Here is a 22,914-nt window from a genome sequence, read left to right on the forward strand (position 1 = left end):
ACATATTTAATCTTATCGTCATCTATTTTTTTTATATATCAAAACATGGCATTTGAACAAGGGTGTGTAGACTTTTTATATCCACTGTAGATGCTAATGGTAAAAGATGCAACTAATTGTATGTTCTTGTCATATTGCTAAGTTTGTGAATATGAATATGAATATGAAAATTTGCCCTAAATTACAAATAGTTAGTAGAGAGAATCGAACAAATCGCTCATGTCTTTCGTGTGTGTGTGTGTATGTTCGTGTTTTGGCTATCGCAGGTTGGTCGTATTGATCCCCGTTATTAATAAATCAAAACAAATTGATGCCGGATTTGACTGTATTTCCATCTTGGACGTACGTACGCACACTCGCACAGGTTGCGCCAACACTTCAGAGAAATCCCAAGAAAAGCAGTATTGTTCTCCAACCTGTCATGCTGTCCAACAGCTCCTAATTGGACCTTCTCATCATACATCCTCAGTGGCACGGGGCTGGTGGTATGCAGTGAAACGGAATCGCACTTCTAAGAGGCGCAGAGGAAGCGCACTGTATGCCGAGTGTGTGATGCTTTTTTTAATTCAAGGTCTCATCCAATTCCCCGCTGCCGCATGTGTTGGAACATCTGGAGCGCGCCGCCTTCTTCGTCCTTCTGTTGGCGTTGTATGACTGTTGGCCACTTGGAGTGTGCAGAGCTATTCGGTAGTCTCGGGTTTTGTGTAAAACCATATTGCAAACATATCCTACGGAGCTGTGGACATACTGTACCGTTTAGAATGGATATAATAATAACCGAATAAAAAAACTGTGTAACAGGTACCGGGGGGGGGGGAGGGGGCGTTATGAGAGCACTCAAAGAGCGCAGATCTCTGCCAAGATTGAAATATTTTCCACCTGCAGAATTGGGAGGTGAAGCCGTAGTCAATTATTGCACCTGGATTTTGTTTTTGATCCAAGGTTGTAAAAAGATCCTTTATACAACAAGGTACACTAAGTGTCTAATCATCTTAACTGTATTTTCAGTTAAATCTAAATCAACAATTTACAAAATGCATGATCTGGATTATCCATCTATTGTGCAACGTTTGTATAGATCAAGATTGAATAATTTTAACAGCAAAGGTGGATAGTAAAGACCTGTATTTACTAACTTCGCAAACAAACACGGTAAATACTACTATTACTTTTACGTGAGTATGTTAAGAAGAAATGCACTTTTGATTTTGGTATTTTGCTACTCACAAGTCAGATCAGTCTTCTAGGGTTATTATAGTTTTGGAATTTTCATTTTAGTTAGTTTTTATTTCATTTTGAGTTTTGTTTTTTAAATGTAGTTAGTTTTAATTAGTTTTCCAGAGGGTTCTGTTAGTTTTTATTAGATTTAGTTACTTAAAAAAAAAGTTTCAGTCTTAGTTTTCTGTTTTCTTTTTTTAATAGGTATTTCTTGTGCGCAATATTTAATAAAAAAAACATTGTAAAACGGGGGGAAAAAAGCATTTCTTATCTAGCATTGCATTTTGGCTGTATTAGGAGCGACGTCATTTGAAGGTGCCTTTCTATCGGCTGCTGCTAGATGACCTCACTTCTGTGTGACACACTTTCAAACGTCCTTATTCCAGTTAATATCAAAATAAATCTACATAAAATCACATTTAAAATCATCCCCAAAGGGTCATGCATTAAATTAGTTACCAAAGACTAAAACGAAGGACATTTTCGCTATAATTATAGTTATTCTTAGTTTTGTAATCATAAAATGTAGTTTTAGTTTTTTTTTTAAAAGCATTTTCATTTTTATTTAATTTAATTAACGAAATAGTTTTTTGAATTTTAGTTTTAGTTAGTTTTCGTGAACTAAAATAACCTTGCTTGTCACATGACTGTTTTAACCAATCAGATATAAGCACTAGTGATCCATTTGACCAATCAAATGGAGCAGTAATGACCTTCTCTCCCAAAAAAAGAAAGTCTATCAGAAGTTACTTTTTTTCACTGAATACTTTTAACCATTTGGATTTTCTTTTCGTTTACAATACTGGCCCTTTCAAAAGAGTGCGTGACATATCAACATTTGAAGCAATGAAATTGGACACAAACAAATAAATGGACAGCCCATGTCAATGTGAACTAAGTCCTTGACGGAGTGGGTAAGTTGTACACAGCAATTTGTCAAGGAGTAAGGAAACACCTCGCGCTTTGACGTGGTTTTCGAGCTAACCTCCTTTAACGAGCCTCTGGCCACACTTGCCTTTTTATTTATTGTGAAAATGTCTAATAACTTCAAACCGGTGGTTTGTGTAGGAAATGGTTTGAACGTGCTCCTGGTGTGTGAAACAGAATCTTCTCCGGCATTATGGAAATGTGAGGCTCCGAGCGAGCGCAAAGCAAACTGAGGCCGCTCTAATAGTGCGGTGCGCTCTAATGAAATCAGCGACCAGACCGGACCTCATGAATGAGATCCATGCATTGGCTTTCGCTTACCCGGGCGCCCTCACCCAAGTGCTTTCTTCAATTGGGCGTTCCAGCGCTGGCGGGGAGAAGAAGAGGCCTCATGGTCTCATCGGGCTAAAAGGATTGGAGGCCTATCTTGGAATCAGTTGCACTTTGGGATTTTTAGAGGCACCATATTTCCTATGCGGGCACCACTATGGACTCAATCTTAGGCTGCTCTTGTAAGAGTTGAAAGTTGATCTGGTTGAGACACAGGAACGATTTTCTTGTGTGGTTTGAAAGCAACTGTGTCAGAATGCAACTATTAGTTTCATGTTACCACCACATATTAGTCGAACAAATTACTCTTTAAGTGAACCTGCAAAACTTTTTTTGCGATGAATTGACCTACTGTACCTTTTTAAACAAGAACACTGGAAGATCATGACTTACTTTAAGTCCAATGGAATTTGTTGGATGTTATCTCTATGCTGTCCACCGATTAAAAAAATAAAAAAATACAATAAAAAATAAAAATAAAAAATAATAATAATTTTAAAAAATAACTACCGTGACTACTTCTGTAAATACTGGCACGAGGACCCCCCTTAGCTGTTCAACAACGTGCCTGACGTTAAACAACGCATGCAAGGACATGTTAGTAGTCTAACAATATGCCAAATGTAAAATACACAAACTCAGCACTGAACTAAAGCTAGCATTAACATAGCATTTATCATCTACTAGTGCCATCACACCACAACAAAAAAGGTAAGGTATTGTTTTTTTTATTGTTTAAATACTGTACTGTACTGTAAATGTAAAAAACATAAATATAAATTAAAATAGGAATTTTCTGTTTTTGGAGCTTGGTAATGGATTAATTGCATTTACATTAATTCCTATAGGAAAAAAAATGTTTTGGAGGTTGAACACTTCGCAGGAACGGATTATGTTCAAACTCCGAGGTACCACTGTAGAACTTTTTCTTCATTTATTTTATAAAAACACTTTTGCCCGTTAAAAAAGAAAAAGACATTCAACTCAAAATGTCAAATTTAGCTGTTTAGATTATATGAAAAGAACTTTAAGCCATTTATACCTTTTTATTTTACACATGAACCATATAAAAATAAAAATGTTCCTGCCTCATATTGAACTTAGAAGTTGTGTCCACTGCCATATTAGACATTTTGAATATTTTTTTTTATTTTTATGAAAAAAAGCACTTTACAAAATAAATTAAGGCAAAGTACTATTTATCTTTTTTTTTTTTTTTGCTGATCCGAAAAACGATCCAAACCGTGACTTTTGTGATCCGTTGCACCACTAGTTAGTATTAGTTTAATTTTTATTAGCTTTTGAATTTATTTAGTTCTCTAAATATATGTAGTATTTGTCAAGTGCAAACAAAAAAAAGTTATTACGTATTATGTAATAAAGTAAAGTAAACTACAATTCTCAAAGGAATGTTTGATTTTCCTCCAGTATGAAAAATCAAATCAGGAACTCTGACTGGTTGGCTGATTGATTATCATTTCATACTATCATTGTATACCATTTGTTTATTAGCACGATTACCCGAGTTGATGAGCCTTTTAGGCAAATGAACAGGCAAAGGTAAAAGACACCCACGCTGCCCCGGAGACAGAGAAACCCTGAGGAAGTTCTGGGTTAATTAGATTTGTCCAACAACGCAGCACAGCTCGTTCCACTTCAAATATTTATGGATCACACGTCAGGAAAACAGACATTTGAGACCTCTCGGAGAGCTGGCTAACGGGACTCGACTGTTCGCACGCGCACGCGCTTGCACTAGAGGCAAACAAAGAGCTATAAGAAAACTCACCTCTAGTCACTCATAAACGAGAATCTTGTCAGCAAAGGAATTTGAATGCATTTTCATTTGCTGGATTTTTTGGCTCTGCCAGGATGTTGCTGAGTTCATGACAGCGTTATTGCTAAGGTTAGAGTTCAGAGCTGCGTTTGGATGAACTTTGCAGAATTTACTTGACTACCTTCCATATCTTTTGTGGGGTTTGAAAACTAATTGACAGTTGAAATAAATTAAAAAAAACTATTTTTGAGACCCCGTTTGACGTAAATAGTCCAAATCCTTCGAATTTCAGCCTCTCGACATTAAATATTCTCAGATTTCTAGTTCTCTTTGCGTCATCTGCTTTAATGATTACCATTTTTGCTTATTTTCTGACATGTTACGGAACAAACTAGTGCAGATAGTAACCTATTTATGTGTGACATTTTCTGCACAGTCAATTTGAAATGATGTCCTGTTTTTGATGGTAAGGATGGAGAATCATCAATTAATTTTAAAAAAGGACAGTTGAAATGATTATTTAAAGAATTGTTAGTTGCAACAAATATATCATGTCGCTTCAACAATGCACACATTCATATGCCACAAAGTACGATATGGTGGTACATAATGCATAGTTTATTGCAGAAAATAAATACATTGTACTGAACTAAATAAAAACAGGAGGGGAGTTGAAGGTGACAGTACGTAGCACTAAATAGGTGGACCTGCCATGGACAAGTGGTATAGAAATTTAATTGAATGGCAAATGGGCTTTCACTTGGATAGCGCTTTTCTATGTTAGATACTCAAAGCCCTTTAAAGAAGTCAATCCAACAATATTCTTTACAATTATGTTCTATGTAACTTCACTAGTCTAAATATGGCATTCTAATTAACATTGGACATTGCATTTGTGGAATATGAATTAAGCAGCAAAATCCACCTGTTTTTATTCATCGCAGGGGGCGGCCATTTTACCACTTGCTGTCAACTGAAAATTACATCACAGTTGCTCAGGGCTGAGGTAACGACCAATTGCGGCACATGGGTTTTCTGAATTTGGTCATGTGACATTTGCTAGCGACCACTCCAGCCATTAATGAATGAATGAATGAATGACAGATACATACAAAGTTTGCATGGCTAAAAGAAGGTAACACTTATTCGTGGCCCAGCAAGTATACCCCTCAACTTGATTCAACTCCGACCCCAACTCGACCTCAATCACTTCAACTCAACTTTGCCTGATTAAGTCACTTTAAAAACCACCACAGCTGTTACAAAGTGCTGTAAACGGACAATCAAACATAAAATATAAAACAATGTAAACGACAAACAAAACAATAACACACCCATCAGGTGCAGAGTCTCATAAAAAATGGGATTTGAAAAGGGTTTCAAAAATGTAAATGATTCCATTAGGAGGTGAGCAGCAGCATTTTGAGCTGGCTGGAGACTTTTAAGGTTGATGGCTGGCTGACTCCAAAATTAAGTGCATTACACTAGATGTACTAAAGGCATGGATCAAACTCATTGAATTACTACTAGCGTTACTCTAATTATTATATGTAAACTATTAAAAATTATAAGACAATGTTTATTAATAATAAAAAAAATCTCTTAACACAATTGACTTTTCGTCAGTGACGTGCATTTATGTCTTTGTCGCTGAACAAATGAGCGAATGTGTATTCACAGCACACTGGCTTGAAATTAAATCTCACTTCACAAGACCAAACCAGAAAATACAAAATATGATTAAACATCAGCACACAATGCAACACTTGTAATAAAAAGAAAAGGTCAGTAAACCCGTCCAGCACTTCTGTAACTTCAACTTTATGGAGTTGATTTGTGAATGGCAGCAGGAGTTGCTGAACTCTCTACTGCATGATGGATCACAGAACAATCCCGAGTCCCCTGAACCCATCCGGCACCTTCCGGCGAAACACTCTGGTTACTGTTTCCCCAGACTCCTGCCTTAACCCTCCACGCTCATACGCAAATGCGCACGCACACGCACGCACATCCTTAAATAGCCCTGTCAAAGCGTTCTTGCGTGCCTCATGGGCCAGAAGAGCCACAGCGAGACAAAGTACTAAAAGAGACGTTAGACGAAGAAAAAAGTAAAAGAGCCAGCGAGCGAGCGAGCGAGCGAGGGGAAACACGAGGGCGAGGAGAGGGAAAAAGTGACGAGGCAGAGCAGCGTTGAAGGCAGCCAGGCGCATGTTTGCAGCCTGAGAACAGGCTTGTCCCACTATCTCTACTTGGTCCTTTACAGCTCTACAAGGCCTGGGAGACGTTTTATAGTAGCAATCACTCAGATCCCCTTGGCTTTTATTCCATCTCTGGATTCCACAGTATTCCATTTCACTTTCTATTAATAGATGAAGGAGAAATGTGGACCCGGCAGCAATTAACAAACTCCTTTTTAAGGTACCAGAGAATTGTTCTGTCCCCGGGACAAGTGCAATATTGTGCAAGGCGTTTGCATGTTGGGGTGACACTGACCTTGTGTGCTTTGTAAAAGCTTGTTCTGTCCGATATTGAGTGACATAACAGCTCTTTTGTGCCGTGCTGAGATCTGATGTAGACCTCGTGTTATGCTGCCATTTGATCTGCAGAATGAATGTTGTTTCTGTCCCAGAGGGGGGCTGCCTTTCACTGAGTCTGCTGTGTCTGCTCAAGACCACACAGCCAAAAAGCTCGGGACCCCGGGACCCCAAATCATTAGATATAAGGGCTCTGTGAGACCACCACCCCCCCCAACATATCCAGCCTGCCTTCTCTCTTCACAGAACCGTTTTAGCGCAATCATGTGCTGCGAGTTGACAGACAGATGCATCAATTATGAGCGTTTAGTGCAGCAGATATGCGAAAATATGTGAAAGGCCAACAGACACACTAAAGTGTCTCTGAATGATGACCCGGTCATTGAATGTGCGTGTGAGAGATACAAGCGGGCAGGCGTGATCCTCATTACGGCAACATTTTTAGCTTTTTAATCCACAGATGAATGCTAAAGTCTGATCTGAAAATGACATGCTACATGTAGAAATTAATTCATATATTTATATCCTCAAAAATGTGAAATTCAAACTAATTGTGCCCAACCCACAGACCCATAAAGTATGTTAACGCCCTCTAGAGGGGTTTGTCAGCAAGACCTTCACACTCAGTGTACTCATTGTGTTGTGAATAAGCAAATCAACGATAAAATGTAAGTGGTCATCAGTATTCCGGTATAATATTGATTATTTTTATATGATATTATGTGTGGATTCACTACAATTTATGGATTTGAACATTGTAATGATCAACTTTTCCCTCAAAGCACAAAACTGTATAGGGTTGTTCTGCAACTTTTCACATCAAAATGTACTTATTAAAATACAGTAAGTCTGCACTTACAAATAGGAAAAATTGTGACATAAGATTGTAGCGAAATGTTTGAGAACAAACAGTCATGAAAATGTATAGTACTTAAAAGTGAAATACAGCTTGAATTGCAATTGTACAGGGTGTTTCATAGCATTTGTCATGATAATTTGCAAATATGACACTAAATGGTCAAGATTAATGAAACAAAACAAAAAATATAAGATTTACTGTATTCATCCAAATTTGAATAGAAAAAAAAAATCAAAATGTATGTGGATTTCATAGCCGAGTTCACAAAATGTTATTCTTTGTAATTCTTTGCAATTTTGATGTTATTTTTGACAAACACACTCGACCGTCTCTTCCGATGTTTTTAGTCATCCAGATCTTTTTGTCGTACACAAACAGCCTCCCTCTTAGAAATTGTGTGCCATGTCCAATTCTGCATTGCTGTTGGTGACTGTGTGAGAACGCCCTCACAAATGCACGCTGCACACTCTTGTTCGACTGTGATCGAGCACACTTCAACACACAAAATGCTTTTTGTCTTCCAGTGAAGGGCATCTCTATATCTGTAAAGATAAAAACAGTAAATGTCCAAATTTGACCTGTTTAAAAACATGCTGTTGACGTGAGAAGAAATTTGAACACACCAGCTTGCAAAATCATATCAAGTTATTGAAACAGTCCTGTAGTTTAATTTAAGTTTCCCTTTTATTTTATTGGCATTGATTAATATTTTCATTCATGCAAACTTTATTTCATATTTTTCATTTTATTTTTGCATTTAATTTACCCCACTATAATGAACAAGATAAGCGATTATAGAATATCGATCATGTATAAATTTCATTTGGTAATATTTCCTGGTACCAGACGAATGGATCAAGCACTCACTGCTGAATATAAACATGATCGTTATTCCTTTATAAAACCAGCTTTTTGTGTCTCAGTGACGACACTGTTATCTTTATTTTTAAATGCACTTCTTTTCACTCAATTCAAACAAAATGACATTTATACGAATACGTAAATAATGTGTGATACGTAAGAAGATACATTTGTGTTCATAATGCTGTAAACGGGCCATATGTGTCACAGCTCTGGCGTTGGTGCTATTTTCAGCACAGACTGTAAAGGTTTCATGCATCATGTGTTGGTCATAAACCGTGCAAATCGCTTTCGTTGTGAACAAGACTGAGAAAAGGATACACAGTTGAAAGCTGGATGGTTTTGCTCATCATTATGCTTTCAATTTGTGGGCTGGAAGCATTCATATAAATCATAATATGGATTACATGGAATAAAAAAAGACGGAAAATTAGTTAGACAATATAGGCCAGCTAAATGGTAAAATTAATACAACAAATATGCTAATGCCATTACAAGACAGCACAGCATGATCATTTGAATCAGGACAAAGTCTAAAACTTTGTGTAAATGCAAAAAAAGAATATAAGAAAAAGTCCCAAAATGCTATAGTTTTGCAGTGTTGATAAATGTGTGTGTTTACTGTTGGCCTTCGTTGGCCGATGACTCTCAAACTTGACTCCGGTTTGCGCGCTTTCCCCGCCAGTCGGTCCTCCTCTTCCGAAGAGGAACCGGAGGACAAGTTTGGGGATGTCAGGGTTGAAGGGAAATGGCCTACGTGCGAGTCTCATAAAGGACCGCTTTCGAGTCTCCTGTTCCATCAAACAATGGAGCAGTCGGAGCCAAGGTCCTTCAACTTTCAGTCAGCCTGAGTGCTGCCTCTGATGTTAATATTGGAGGTCAGACTCTGAAATATTTTCACCAAGGCTTCTGTGTAGATTACATTCAATTTCAATTTGGAGAAAACTCACAATTAAACAACAAAAGAAATGTTACATCATACAGTATTCGCGTCAACAGTCCCTTGTTGAAAATTGTTGAGCACTTCAAATCAATCACTATTATTGGTATACAGTATATTGTGAATAAATAATCATATTATGTAAAATATGTTTCTCCAGGATGGACCCATTTTGTGTCATCAAATTTAGTTTGAATTTGTGTGGCAATGTTAAAACACTAATGCAAAAAAACCCACAAACCATACAGTATTACTATGGGAAATTTTGTTTAATTAAAGAACCTTAAATATGCAGCTCTCGAACAAAAACCTTCGAAACAACTTATACAGTTTGTAAATTGTCTTCTCACTTTATATCTCATAAATTGAAATACTGATGACAAAATGACAAATATTTGTACTACTAACAGACAAGAAGAAATGTTTCCTTTTCATTGGCACATTAGTGGCAGGCCTTGAGATACAAGTTTAATTTGTTGACCACGCTCATAACTCCAAAATCCTTTTTCCCAATTGAAATGAGTGAAAATGCCATTAAGACTCCCCCCAAAAATATGAAATATGGAAAATAGCTCTCTATAATATTGACTTCTTTAGAAAAAAAACATACATAAATAACATACTAAAATAGAATGTAAAGAATACAGCAAACTATTTGTGTATTATGATTAATTGAATGCAACTCCTCCTGCATTGTGTGCCTTGGCCACTGGAAGGCAGTATAAAGTGAAGACATGTCATGAAGACATAAACAAAGAAGACTTTCACAACTACTGCAAGTGACTGTAAACTACAATCATAACAGCCATTTTTACGCATGCTTAAGACTATTGTTGTATTGTGTGTCTACATGCGTTGTGTTTAAATATCAGTGGTGTTTGGTATTGTGTGTTAGCATCAAGCTAGCAGAAAGCTAGAAAGTAATAATAACGCATCAGACTTATATAGCGCTTTTCTAGACACTCAAGGATACTTCACAATGAATACATTATTCATGCATTCACACATTCACACTCTGGTGGCGCTAAACTACATATGTAGCCATAGCCCAGACAGAAACTTGTCTGCCATTGTGTGCGACCCTATCGGAACCTTTTAAATACATCATGTGTATTGTTTTGTATTTAGTTTGACAGTAAACTTCAATGAGGACTCGGAGTGGCATTAAACAGCGTTAAGCTTTTTTTTTTTTTCTTTTTTTTTAATTGTTTACAATGTTCTAAATCAAATTAGTGCTTGTGGGAAATAATTTATTTTATTTTACTTTTTACAGATACAAATGTACTTTTTTTCTACAGGTACATTTTATTATTTATTTATTTTTTACAAGTACAAATCACAACTTTTACAGATTTTTTTTTCTACAGGTAATTTTTTTTTTTATGGGTACAACCTACTTTTGCACCATAAGCACGATTTTCTTGACTTTTCTTATTTTATAGGAATGTGTGTGTACGTGGTACATGTGTGTGTTCATGCGTGAGAACCTCCTCTCAGCCCGTACAGGGCATGACCCCCATCCTGTCACCCGTCGGGGACCCAGACACTCTTGTGGCAGGTCAGGAAGGAGTCTGTGTTCAACTTCCCTGGTACCTGACAGCCATATTTCACTTCTCTGCATGACCTTCACCAGCTTCTTGGCAGAAGATAAGAAATGTCCAGCTATGAGTCTGAAAATGCCTGCTTCCAAAACACTTCCCACAACCCTGACCCAAAGTTCTCCTGCCTTTGAGAATTGTGCCCTTCCCCTCAAATGTTCATCCATGACCTCCAATCTCAGCCACTTGTACCCCACCTGACCCCCAACCTCCTGCCCAGACACTGAACCCTCGTTGTGTCCTTGCCAAGCGTGACCCCGACCCAAAATGTGTGCTCACATCAGTTTTCTCTAAATAAGTTCAATTATCATTTTTTTTAAACCAACAGCCCCAAAGCAGTTAAACAACGCTCTTGCTGAACAAATCTTATACTTATTGCTCTTTTTAATCTCGAAAATGTGTTTGGGGTAGGCTGCCCACCTTGTGACAAGGACATATGATGAATCGCAGAGCCATGTGCTGGATGGAAGAATGCAGCTCGTACCATTATGAGATAAAGGCCAGAAGGGGGGAGGGATCCGGCCCTGGCTACCTGTCATTCGTTATCACAAATGCGGTATTAAATGTAGAGATAAGCGATGAAAGAGGGGAGAGGCAGCGTGCTAATACACACACACACACACATAGGGGTGTGTGCTGGGCAGATGGTTCGGCCTGATCCCGCCAAACAGCTGCGCCAGATCCTCATCGGAGGTGAGGTCCGACTCCTGACCGTGTGTGTGCGTGTGTGTGTGTATGTGTGTGTGTGAGATGCGAGGCAGGCAGCGTGACTGGTGGCAGTAGGGAGTAATTGTGATTGAGAGCATTACTCCTCACTCCACCCATGTGTATGTCAAACGCACACGCACACACATACGCGTGCTGCCTCTCCCATGGGTCATTCTGACACTGTCCAGATAAAGCAAGAGACGGATGGTTCGAGGGAGAGAGAAAGGGAGAGCGTGTGTTTGTGCGCTACATTTATTTTTGTTTAGCTTTCATGTGTTAATGTGTTTGCCATCTCATTTCAGTGTGTGTGGATGAGAGACAGTTTTGTCTAATATATTACAGTAGAACCTCTGATGTGGAACATAATCTGTTCTGGGACACTCGTCGGCCTCTACTGGAACTTCTGGACTTGGGAGTATGTTTTATATAGCGAATAATGGCATTTAAAACTTATATCAGCTGCACTACATTTCAGTTACATCTTTACATTCTTAACAGAAGCAAGATGTGAAATTAATGTAAAAAAAAAAAAAAAGTAAACATTGTGATAAGTCAGAATGACAACTTGTAAAGAAGAGTTAACAACTTGAAATAATAAATTATAAAAAAATATATATATTTTTTTAAATGCTTAACTTTCTGTGTATTCAAAGTTCTTCTTAAAGGTAATTTAAAATGTATACATTCAATGGTAAAATAAAATGTAACATTTATGGTTTATCACACAATGTGACTTGCACTTTTTTTCTGATTGCATATTCCATAAAAACAATTTTAAAATATTTGTTTTAACCACCTTGAGCGCTGGAAAATAGCATTTGTGGCCTGTCCCGCTTTCTAAAGTCAGACTTCACCATTAAATATGATTCAAATTGATTGGAAATATTAGTATACAGTATATTTTTTATATTTGTGTTACTCTCTATCCCATTTATACATATTTTCTTGAAAAACAAAACAAAACAATGCTATTTATTTTAAATCTCCACTTCAGTTGTTTCCTTCCTAATACCCTAACACATTAAACCATCGGAAATAAATGAAACTATTTCACAAGTCACCTGGTCCACAGGAAGTTGCATCATTCAGACCCTCTGCAGACAACGAGAAAGCCAAAAGGAGGTTCACACATTTATTTTTCTGTATATTTAATAATGTTTCAACTCTGACTTGGATTTTAGGGGAGGGTGGGGTTTTTGGGGGACTCCCGTTGCCAATTCTTTATTTAATTTATTTATTATAATTACTGTAATGTAGTGTCATCATGCTATTGGGGTGGATGTCGTGTGGCTATATTTGCTGTATATGCAAAAAAAATACAAATAAAATTACTCCTGTGAGTGGAGTTCCAGTACAATAAAATAAAAAAGTTGCCTGAGATGGGCCAATGCACATTTTGAGCAGTTCAGTAAGTACATGATCAGATTTGGAGTAGAAACAAATCTGAAATTTGAGTGGATTGTGTGAGCTAAACAACTTTGTTGAGGTCCTTCTTTTTTGATGCGTTGCAAAAACAGCACATGAAAAAGAAAAGCACACTTTTTTTTATTGATCCCTTGCTGAATAACTGTTAAGGGGATTTTAGAGGTGTATCATTCCCCCAGAATTTTGTCTTGTGCAACCTTAGACGCATTCAAGTTTAGAGCACTGCACTGATGTATTTTCATTCTAAGGCTTTTATCTCGAGGAAAAAGTTACTCCATCCAAAACCAAAGATGAAACAATTGAACTTGTCGGATGTGGCTGCGCTCCCTGTTGGAGCTTTTTGTTTTACAAACCACAATCCTAAAACACATTTTTGAAATATCCTTATATGCCGCAACTTATAATTTGAGTTTGTAACATCCCAGCTGACACTCTCTAAAATGCAATTTATGACTTTCTGGCAGTGGAAGAGTAGAGTACTTTGGAATCTTTTAAACTTCCAGGAATTTGATTACTGCATCACGACTGTCAGTTTCTCTCTCAGGATGATGACTCGGTCTTGCGTGTCATCGGCGAGGTGCCGACCGTCTCGGTACCGGCGTGTTGTTGTACTGCTCTACACGGCGATGCTCCGCCCTGACCTGCAGCATGCTTTGGCCCACAGGGGAGCCCTGTCGATGGGGCGGGTGTTAGCGTGCGTAGGCCCCTGAGCCCTGGCCCTTGTGTGGTCTGCCTCTGCGAGTATGTGTGTGGTCCTCCCGGCCCCCTGCTCATCTGTCCGAGGCCTGCTAACGGCCTGCCCAATGACCACGGCTGTTTACTTTACTTCTGTCTGCACCAACTGAACTCTGATCGCCCGCTTCCTCCAGCTGGGCCGAATCAGAGCCCAGCTCAGAGTCTCAGCAGTCCGTGGAGAGCCCCCAGAGTGTAGGACATGACGGGACATTATGTTGGGTGCGGGTGGATTAGGACACCTTCAGACCCACCGCCATGTCCCGTCTCGGCCTACTTTGGTGACCACACCCTGGCATGTGGTCGCCATGTTGAGATGAGGCTGTCAGAAGCTTGTTGACAATGAGGGAGAATAATCCTTTAATTCTTCTGCAAGGGTAAATGTTATTGACACTATCAGGGATGCCTTGAGATATGAGTTTAATTCGTTCCGTGACCACACTTCTATCTTTCCCCATTGAAATAGATGGAAATGTCACTGTTCCGGCCTTTCAAAAAATGCAATAAAAATGTTTTAATGTGTTTTTAAATGAGAAAAATACAGTTCTATAACACACATTTTCCCATTATAGCTAAGTTGTGGCCTATTTTAATAAATGTTAAGCCTTGTAGGGTTGTCAACATTTTTAATCGCATGGCTTCAATAGTTAACTCACTATTAATAGCAAATTTTATATCTGCTCTGTTTAATAACATTTACTATAAAAGTTGTCATACTCTTAACATAAAAGTGGAAAACAATGTTAAACTAATAGAAATATGGCTGCATATTTTAGTCATTGACAGAGTAATTTCATACTTCATAAAATTGAGTTGAAATTAAAAAGATGGACTGTACTGCAAAGCAGAAGAAGAGTGAGATATTGACTTGTGTTGAGGTCATTTTTCTGCCACTAGATGGCATAATTGCATTTGTAAGACATTGGTGACAGCTCAGTACATTTTTCTTCTCATATTAAGAGCTATATAATCTTTAACATGAAGTAACTTGTGAAATTCTGCACATTTTAAAATTGTAAAAGACAACTTAACCTCAGTCTCCACAAATATATGCATTTTTATTAAATTTATTACAGCTACATTTTCACGTGGACGTGTCTGCTGCGTTGCAACTGGAATTCCCCCAGTACAGGCTTTCTAAGTAAGGGGCGGTCATTAATTGTGCGTTAAAAAAATACATATATATTTATACTATATAAATGTCGTTTTGCATTAAGCCAAACACACAGTCGTAAAATAGACTATGTATTTTTTTTAAGAAAAAAAATGAGTAACTCTCTTTGTTCAATATTCAGTTTGACAATGAACTTCAACTGGGAGCTTCAATCAACAGCTTGAAGCCTCTTTTTTGAAGAACTTTTCAACAATTGCTTCTGAATCGGCAGAAGGACAACTCATATCTCAAAGAACTCATTAAACATGTCACTCGTATCTCAATTCACCACTGTGTTTCCAAATCTTCAGGAAAAAAAAAATCCAAATATTTTGTATATATAAATTTTCATGGCACAATGCTGAAGAAATGACATTTCGCTACAATGTAAAGTAGACGGTGCACAGCTTGAGTAACAGTGTACATTTAGTGGCTCCTGGAAATAACTCGGGACACAGCCACTAATGTCTAAACCACTGGCAACAAAAATGAGGAATGTCACGGTTCGAGTCTTGCGTGGTGGATTCTGTGGAGGACCCAAGTGCAGAAAAAAACAGAGTGCAGGAATTTCAAATGGTATTTATTTTTTAGTATATATATATATATATATATATATATATATATATATATATATATATTTAAGGCAAGCAAGAAATTTCGGAATAAAAAAAACAAAGCTAAGCAGGAATCCGAAAAACACCCAAAGGAACAAATCAAGACTTTTAATAAATTCACCTCAATAGGAAACAAACCATGAAAAAAAAAAAAAGGGGGACGAATGAATCAAGGGAGCTAATTGGTTGACAAGAACAGGTGGAAATGAAAACCTAACAAGACATGACAGAACTCATTCTAATCAAAATAAAGTCAACGGAGATGATGACCAATAAGTGAAGATGCATTTCATTTTCAACCTGGTGCTAATCTGAGAGTCCACACTAATTCGGCTTCTTGAATTTCTTCCAATCCGCAGCCTAGCTTTGTATTTATTAATTTACTTCTTTACAGTGAAGGTCAAGAAGTTAAGCGTTCAAGCGCGCCACTACACACAGGGCATATTATCCTACATAAATCCACTGAGTAATGAGGCGGAGATGGCGGCATACCTGCTCCCCCTCCTCTTCTCTGCTGTCCCTGCCCGGGGTAATTCCTCTTATTAAGGACGTGTACGTGTGTGCGTGCGTGTGTGTGTGTGTGTTTGACTCCAGGTCCTGGTTCGGGATGGGGGAGACAAGGCAAGAATTGGAGGGAGGCTGGTAGTGTTTAAGACCTGTGTTTGGCCAGGGAAACCAGGAGAGGCCCTCTGGGGTCACCCTGTACCGCTTTACAAATTGAGGGCTGTGCCGGCAGGCGCCAGGGCAGAGTAGAATGAGCCAGCAGACTGACCTTTGACCGCAAGCCAGCCCTCGCGCAGGAGCCCCTGTAACCTAGCGGAGGGGACTGCTGACCTCCCGGGGTCACGTATCTCCTCTTCCTCCTCCAAAGCTGCAGGGGATTCCGAGTTCTCCCAGCACCCAATCCTGCAGAAATTAGATTTAACGCAGACCATTCCCAAAATAAACAGCTGCTTTATGCTTGAAATTGTCCTGAAGACCATGAAGTTAGATAAAATGACGCTCGGCGTTAAGCCTGGCACGGGCGTGAGGAAAAGATGATTATGATTTATTTTTGTAATGAGATTTAAAAACAAAACAATAATAAAAGGAGGAACCTATGGTTGCTCTGTATTTTGTCACAACTTCACATACTCTTGTAAACATGCTTGCGATCCACATACGCAAACAAATTATTTTTGCAAATTCCACAACTTGGCAGCCATCTTTGGCTGCTTCTGCTGCGCTTGTCACCAAAGCTCCTCCTCCTCCGCCATCCAATGCTTCTTATTAGTAATTACAACAGGAAGTGTGATCACTATGGTTCAAGGACTCTCTAATTCTATCACAGAGCAAGAGAAGGTTCCAGGGGTGGACGAGAAGGTCGAGACGCGACGAGAGGCAACGTGAGAAAGGCTTCACTTGAGTGGCCCGTGAGTAAAAATGTGTGGCTGGTTTGTTGGACTCCGAAGGCTGCTTGTCACGCTCCATTAAGTACAGAAACACACTCATATTCTTGTCAGACGAAATCAACGTCCAGTGCGGTGGGAACAATCTCAATTCTTGTGTGGCTTATGAATGCTACTGACACTTTTATTGCAAGCGTATTGTCCCAACATGACCGCAACCTTTCTGCTTGGTAGAAACAGGATTTATGTTTACCATGCATTAGTTGAACTACCACTATAGTTTTACAACTACATTTAATACTACTAACTCGGCTCTGATCCAGTTTATATGCAAAGGAGGCTACACCCTTAAAACACCTGGGTATGTTTAACCCAGATTGTGTTATTGACTAACTAAAAGCACTTTCCTACTTGCACTTTATAGTTAGCCACTTTCAATCAATGAGAAAAGTGTGAATTATTGAATGATGTTCTTACTTGTTGATATACCTTGTCTGTTTTAAGGCACCTGCCAAGGGATTATGTAGATAAATAAATTACAATTAAAATTAAAATTAAAATTTTTTTTTTAATTAAAATTAAATTAAAAATAAATAAATAATTAAGTAAATAATGTTCCGGGAGGCTGGTTGGCCATCTATTTGTCAAAATTTAGAAAGTAAGTAATTCATTGAAATATTGTAGCAGTATTTGTGCTATAATTTTAATTTATCATAGCTTTAATGTAAATTTAATTTCCCTGTGTCAGTCTGCCCATCCACCCAATTACGTATCCAAATAATCAGTTTCATTGTCCTTCAGTGAACGGTTGAATGTGATTTTTAAAATATTTGTCCATCTCCATGTATGGGCCCTGTGATTGGCTTTCGCACAAAGTAAGCTGTGGGTACAGCTCCCTGTGACCCAAAACAGGAAAAGCGGTATTTAAAATTGATTGATTAGAAAGTGCAAGGGTCAAATGGTCGCCATCATGAGTAACCAAATAGGCACAATTTTAAGTAGGATTTTGTCATTTTTGCAAATATAAAATGTAAAACTGTCAAAAGTAAAATTGTTAGGCACAATATACTGTGTAGGTATCTCAGCATTCATTTTAATGACTACTTCACACTTTGGTATTATTGTCGTCGTGTCCATATTTTACTGAACCATCTCTTTAAAGGTTAAGGGTTAAGTCAACCCTAAAAAAATGTTTCAGACATTAACATGTTCTATGCAGCCCCACTAGTCTAAATATTGCGTTAATGGAACTTGCTGTCAACTGAAGATGACATCACAGTTGCTCCTCAGGTAACAACCAATCACAGCTCAGTTTCAGAAAACAGGTGAGCTGTGATTGGTTGTTGCCTGATCCCTGAGCAACATTGCAAGTGGCAAAATGGCCGCGCCCTTAGATGGATTAAAAAACGGCTGGATTTTGCTTCATAACTCATATTCCACAAATGTAATATTAATCAGAATGTCATGTTTAGACTAATGAGGTCAAACATAACATATTATTGTCAAGAAATATTTAAGATTGACTTCCACTTTAAGCAGTATAATTGCTAAGATTGCATCTTTTGCTGATAAAAAGTGAAGATTTCGAACAACAAAAACAGAAGGAAGCAACATAAGGACACTCTGCTTCGTCTGTCCTTTCTACCTTTCCTCAGTTTCTCTTTTGGGCCCTTGAGGTTTCCCTGATTTGTTGGAGTTTGGATGTCTCTGGGGTTGGTGAAGGTTAGTGGCCCGGTGGGTGGTGTCTGGTCGGTGCTGGGCTTCGCTTTTCTTTCTTTTCTTTGGTCCCCCTTCGGGTCTCCTGGCGGCCCCACGACTCTGGCTGGATTTTGAAGTGTTCGGTTTAGGTGAACGGTATGGGAATTCTTATTTATTTATTTTATTTTTTTCTCACGCACGCACGCACGCACGCACGCACACACACGCACGCACACACGCACGCACGCACACACACACGCACAAACACACATACAAAAAAAAAAAAAAAAAGGGAGAACAATGATGATGACATTTCAAATGATCAATACTGAGATCTCCCAGAAAAAAAATAAAATAAATAAATAAATAAATAAATAAGGACATCGTCTAATGAAAACCATGCAGAAAGATTCCACACGACGAATACGTCTAATTCGAGAAAGAGAGGCCGAAGTACCAGGTGTGCTGTGTCACGGAGTCGAGTCCGATGTTTGGATAAGATGCGTGTGGCCGAGCGCTCCCGACACTCATGAGACAAAGAGGCCAAGGGGTGGTGCGAATTTCCTCGGCAGGTCTCAGAGCGTGTCCGCACGCACGGTTAAACCTCACCACTGGAAACGTACGCTGTCCCATCGCGTCACTCCTGGGCGGCAGCGTTTGCCCATGGCTGACGACGAGACAGACAGCGATTGGCGTTAGACCGGAACCCTCGGCTGGTACAAGAACCCAGTGGCTGATCGCTCCCATTTATTCCTCTTCACTTGTGTGGACAGTATGTGCGTGTTAAGGATGTGTATGGCTTTTGTTTATTCGTGTATATTTATGCCAAGTATGCACGAGGGTGCAAAGATAAATCTCTCACCAGTAAAGGTTCCATAACTTCTCAAGTAGGCTTTCAGTGACATACTGTTGCAGGAAGAGGGGACTGAAGGTTGTGGGAATTTGATCAATAAAATACAATTTTAAAATACATCTATATCGTGTTCTAGCAAGAGTTTCTTGGAAATCATGTGAATTTAAAGACTGTATTTGCGGAATAGCGTACATTGTATCTATCAGTTTAGTACTGACTACCTTTGTTGATTTTTGGGTCACTGTAGTTGTGGAAACAAACAAAAGATCATATGTGTCCTTTTTTCGGACTTTTATTATCAATCTCCATCTACATACACCGTAGTTTTCGGTCCATTGGGCGCATCGTAGTATTAAATACAATATAAATGAACAGGTCTATTTTAAAATATTTTCATACATCAGGTGCTCCGCGTTATCAGGCACATTATTTTTTTATAAAGCATTGTATGTAGGTACTGGTAGTTTACCATATTGTAATTGTACCGTATTAGCGTTATTATGCTAGGTTATATCGGGTAGTGCCAGTGTCTCGCTTGCTATTGTTCGCCGAGGGGGGTTGGAAAAAAGTTTGAACATCGCTAGTCATTCTGGTGCTAATGCTAAATGCTATCTTGGGTGAAAGTACAATAATAGCTGTAAACTCGCCCTTATCCAACCATTTTTGCTCTGTCCTATTGGATGTTGGCTGTGTTATCTCGTACCATCGGATCCCACGTTGGAAATATATCGCCAGAAAAGCTCAGCTTGCGTTGCATCTATCTGCCGACCACAGCATTAGGCTAGACTTAGACACGTAAACAGGAAGTAGTTCTAATTCCGATTATGACGAAAACTTAAGACCCCTGCTCGTGATTATATGCAGATGAAAATGTTAAAGCAGACATTATAAGGAATTTAAATTAAAGACAACAAACAGAAAACACAACATCCAGATTACAAGGTGTGTGTTCGATTTTTGAGAAAATTAAAGGATTTTAAGTCTGCCGAACAACATTGGGTCTATCTCAGAGGTGTGTAGAAACGTAGTTAGGCTAAGTCAGAGTAGTTTGAAACCAACATACGTTTTACTTTTGAATTTTTTTCCTCAGCAGAAACATACTTTTACAAAGTTACATCGTTTACATTCGGCCCATTGCTTGCGCAACCTATTTGTTCTGATTTTAATGCACATGACTGTTCCACCAATCCAACGTAACCACTAGTGACTTTGGACTCCATTTCATCAATCAAATGGAGCAAGAAAGACTTGACCCACACACAGAGGGCTCAACATTCATGGATGGTGAAGCTGTGCTCAAGTGTAAAAACTAGCAATTCTTGATTTAGCCTGTTTGGGTCGATGGCTTTTTTGCCATGATTTCAAAGCAGTTAGAATTATATAGAGTAAGAATGATGGTATAATACTGTATTTTCATGAACCAGAATGACATTCAAAGACAATCACCAAATGGATAAGCCTGATTTTTTTTTTTCATTTAAAATATATCTTTGATTCTCACACTAACCTTAGTGGGGAAAAAAGGACAAATGTGGTTTGGTCAACTGTGATAGTGTCTTAAGTCAACGTAATATTAGAGCAGAGTCAGAAAAGCTATTTGGACTTAAACATTTCCTTCCTCTTAACAATTTGTTCCTATCGCCAACTTCCTGCTTGGTCTCTGCCTTCATGTCAATTGGCTCTTACTTAGATACATGATAGCATATCTCAATTATGATCCTGCAATTTAGATTATTGTGCTGCACAGGACAGTGACGTCTCCTGGGGGGGAGGCAGCCGTAAAATCTTCTGATCTGAGCAGAGTTGGTTGCAGATAGCAGACATTTCTGTTGACCTTTTTTTTTCTTCCTAGTCAGCACATCACTTTAAATGTGTGGTCTGGAGAAATGACTTTCAGTTATTATATTCCTTTTCTTTATAGATCACCTATGCTTTTGGTCTACACACTCGCTGTTTATAGTTTTCTAGCTGACTGAAAATGTGTGCGCACGAAGGTGCATCCAGCTGACAAGTTTTCCAAAAATGAATCTGTGGAAAAAACCTAGCTGCTCGATAGCCCCCACCCTGCGTATCTCCTGTGCTTTTCTCCCCTCACTGTAGACTAGTTGTATTTAGAACTAGAGATATGGAGAGCAGGGCTGGAATGTCCCGAGCTCTGGTTTCTGAGTGAAAGGCGTTGTAATACATTTGACACTAATCATAGAGTTCACATATTGGTTTGATTTCGGTAGATCTCGCTCTAATGGCCAAACACTCTCAGGGTTAATCAGTGTGCAAGTAGACAGCTACATTTGGACCTCAGAACCACACAGGTTGCAGAATACGTCCGCTTGCTTGTTCCAACTGTTTGGATGCAATACAGAAAGAAATTGTTCACTAATAAGTGTGCGTCACGTGTATGAAATGTAGGTGGGATAAAAGATGCTGCTTTCAGCTGTCAGTCAATGAACGAGCCAAGATGAGTGTGGCTGATATTGGGAGGTTGGATCCAGAAAAGTAGAGGAAACAAACATAAACACAAGCTTGTAATGACAGGCGAACTCTGAATCGGTGATCAAAGACGAACATCCAATAGTATAATTATAGAAAATATAATTTAAAGGATGCTTCATGTGTATATTTCTGTTTGTTGTACTAATTCATCATGACATATTCCCAATCTGTACATTTATAATACAATACGTTGTTTCCAGCATCTAGCTGTGAATGGATAGTTATTGTTGTTGTTTTATAATTATCATTATCATTATTGATGGTTGTTCGTCTCTGTGTGCCCTGCGATTGGCTGGCAACCAGTTCAGGGTGTACCCCGCCTACTGCCGAAGCCAGCTGGGATAGGCTCCAGCGGCCCCCCCGCGACCCTTGGACAAGCGGTTAAGAAAATGGATTGATGGATGGATTATCATTATTATTGTTTTTTCAATAAATACGGATATATAAAGAATATATATAAATATAGAGGATATTCTTTATTTAATTTGACCAAAATCAGAAAATAAAAAACATTTGTATAAACATTATTATTATTATTATTATTATTACATGTGTTGCTTGACCTTTAGCTAGCCCGTCCATAGCATTTTGCATTGTGTATTAGTATTAAGCTACCGGACCTTTGCAAGCAATGTACTTTGGTTAAATACACAACCTTTAAATTTCAACTTGGAGTGCCGATAAACAGTTTGAGGCAAGCACTGTGTTTTAAATTGTACACCATCTGCTGCTTGTTGTAAAGTTAGCTGCTACATTTTAGCGCTAGTAACTTCAGTTGTTGCTGACAACTCAAGACAAGAAAAGTG

The 22,914-nt window shown here is 38.5% G+C and overlaps 1 long non-coding RNA gene across 3 annotated transcripts in view; it reads left to right on the forward strand.

Annotated features, from left to right (window-relative positions):
* Positions 1-22,914, forward strand: part of LOC144050782 (uncharacterized) — an 89,431-nt gene that overhangs the window by 23,834 nt on the left and 42,683 nt on the right. For 2 of the 3 annotated variants that reach the window (XR_013293927.1, XR_013293928.1), the window contains exons 3-4: positions 17,007-17,088; positions 18,720-19,028. This is a non-coding gene — a long non-coding RNA (uncharacterized LOC144050782). Of the gene's footprint in view, positions 1-17,006; positions 17,089-18,719; positions 19,029-22,914 lie in introns of those variants that run through there. The other variant, XR_013293929.1, reaches the window with a different exon arrangement.

This window comes from Vanacampus margaritifer, chromosome 4, assembly GCF_051991255.1.
Source record: "Vanacampus margaritifer isolate UIUO_Vmar chromosome 4, RoL_Vmar_1.0, whole genome shotgun sequence".
In the NCBI taxonomy this organism is placed as follows: Eukaryota; Metazoa; Chordata; class Actinopteri; order Syngnathiformes; family Syngnathidae; genus Vanacampus; species Vanacampus margaritifer.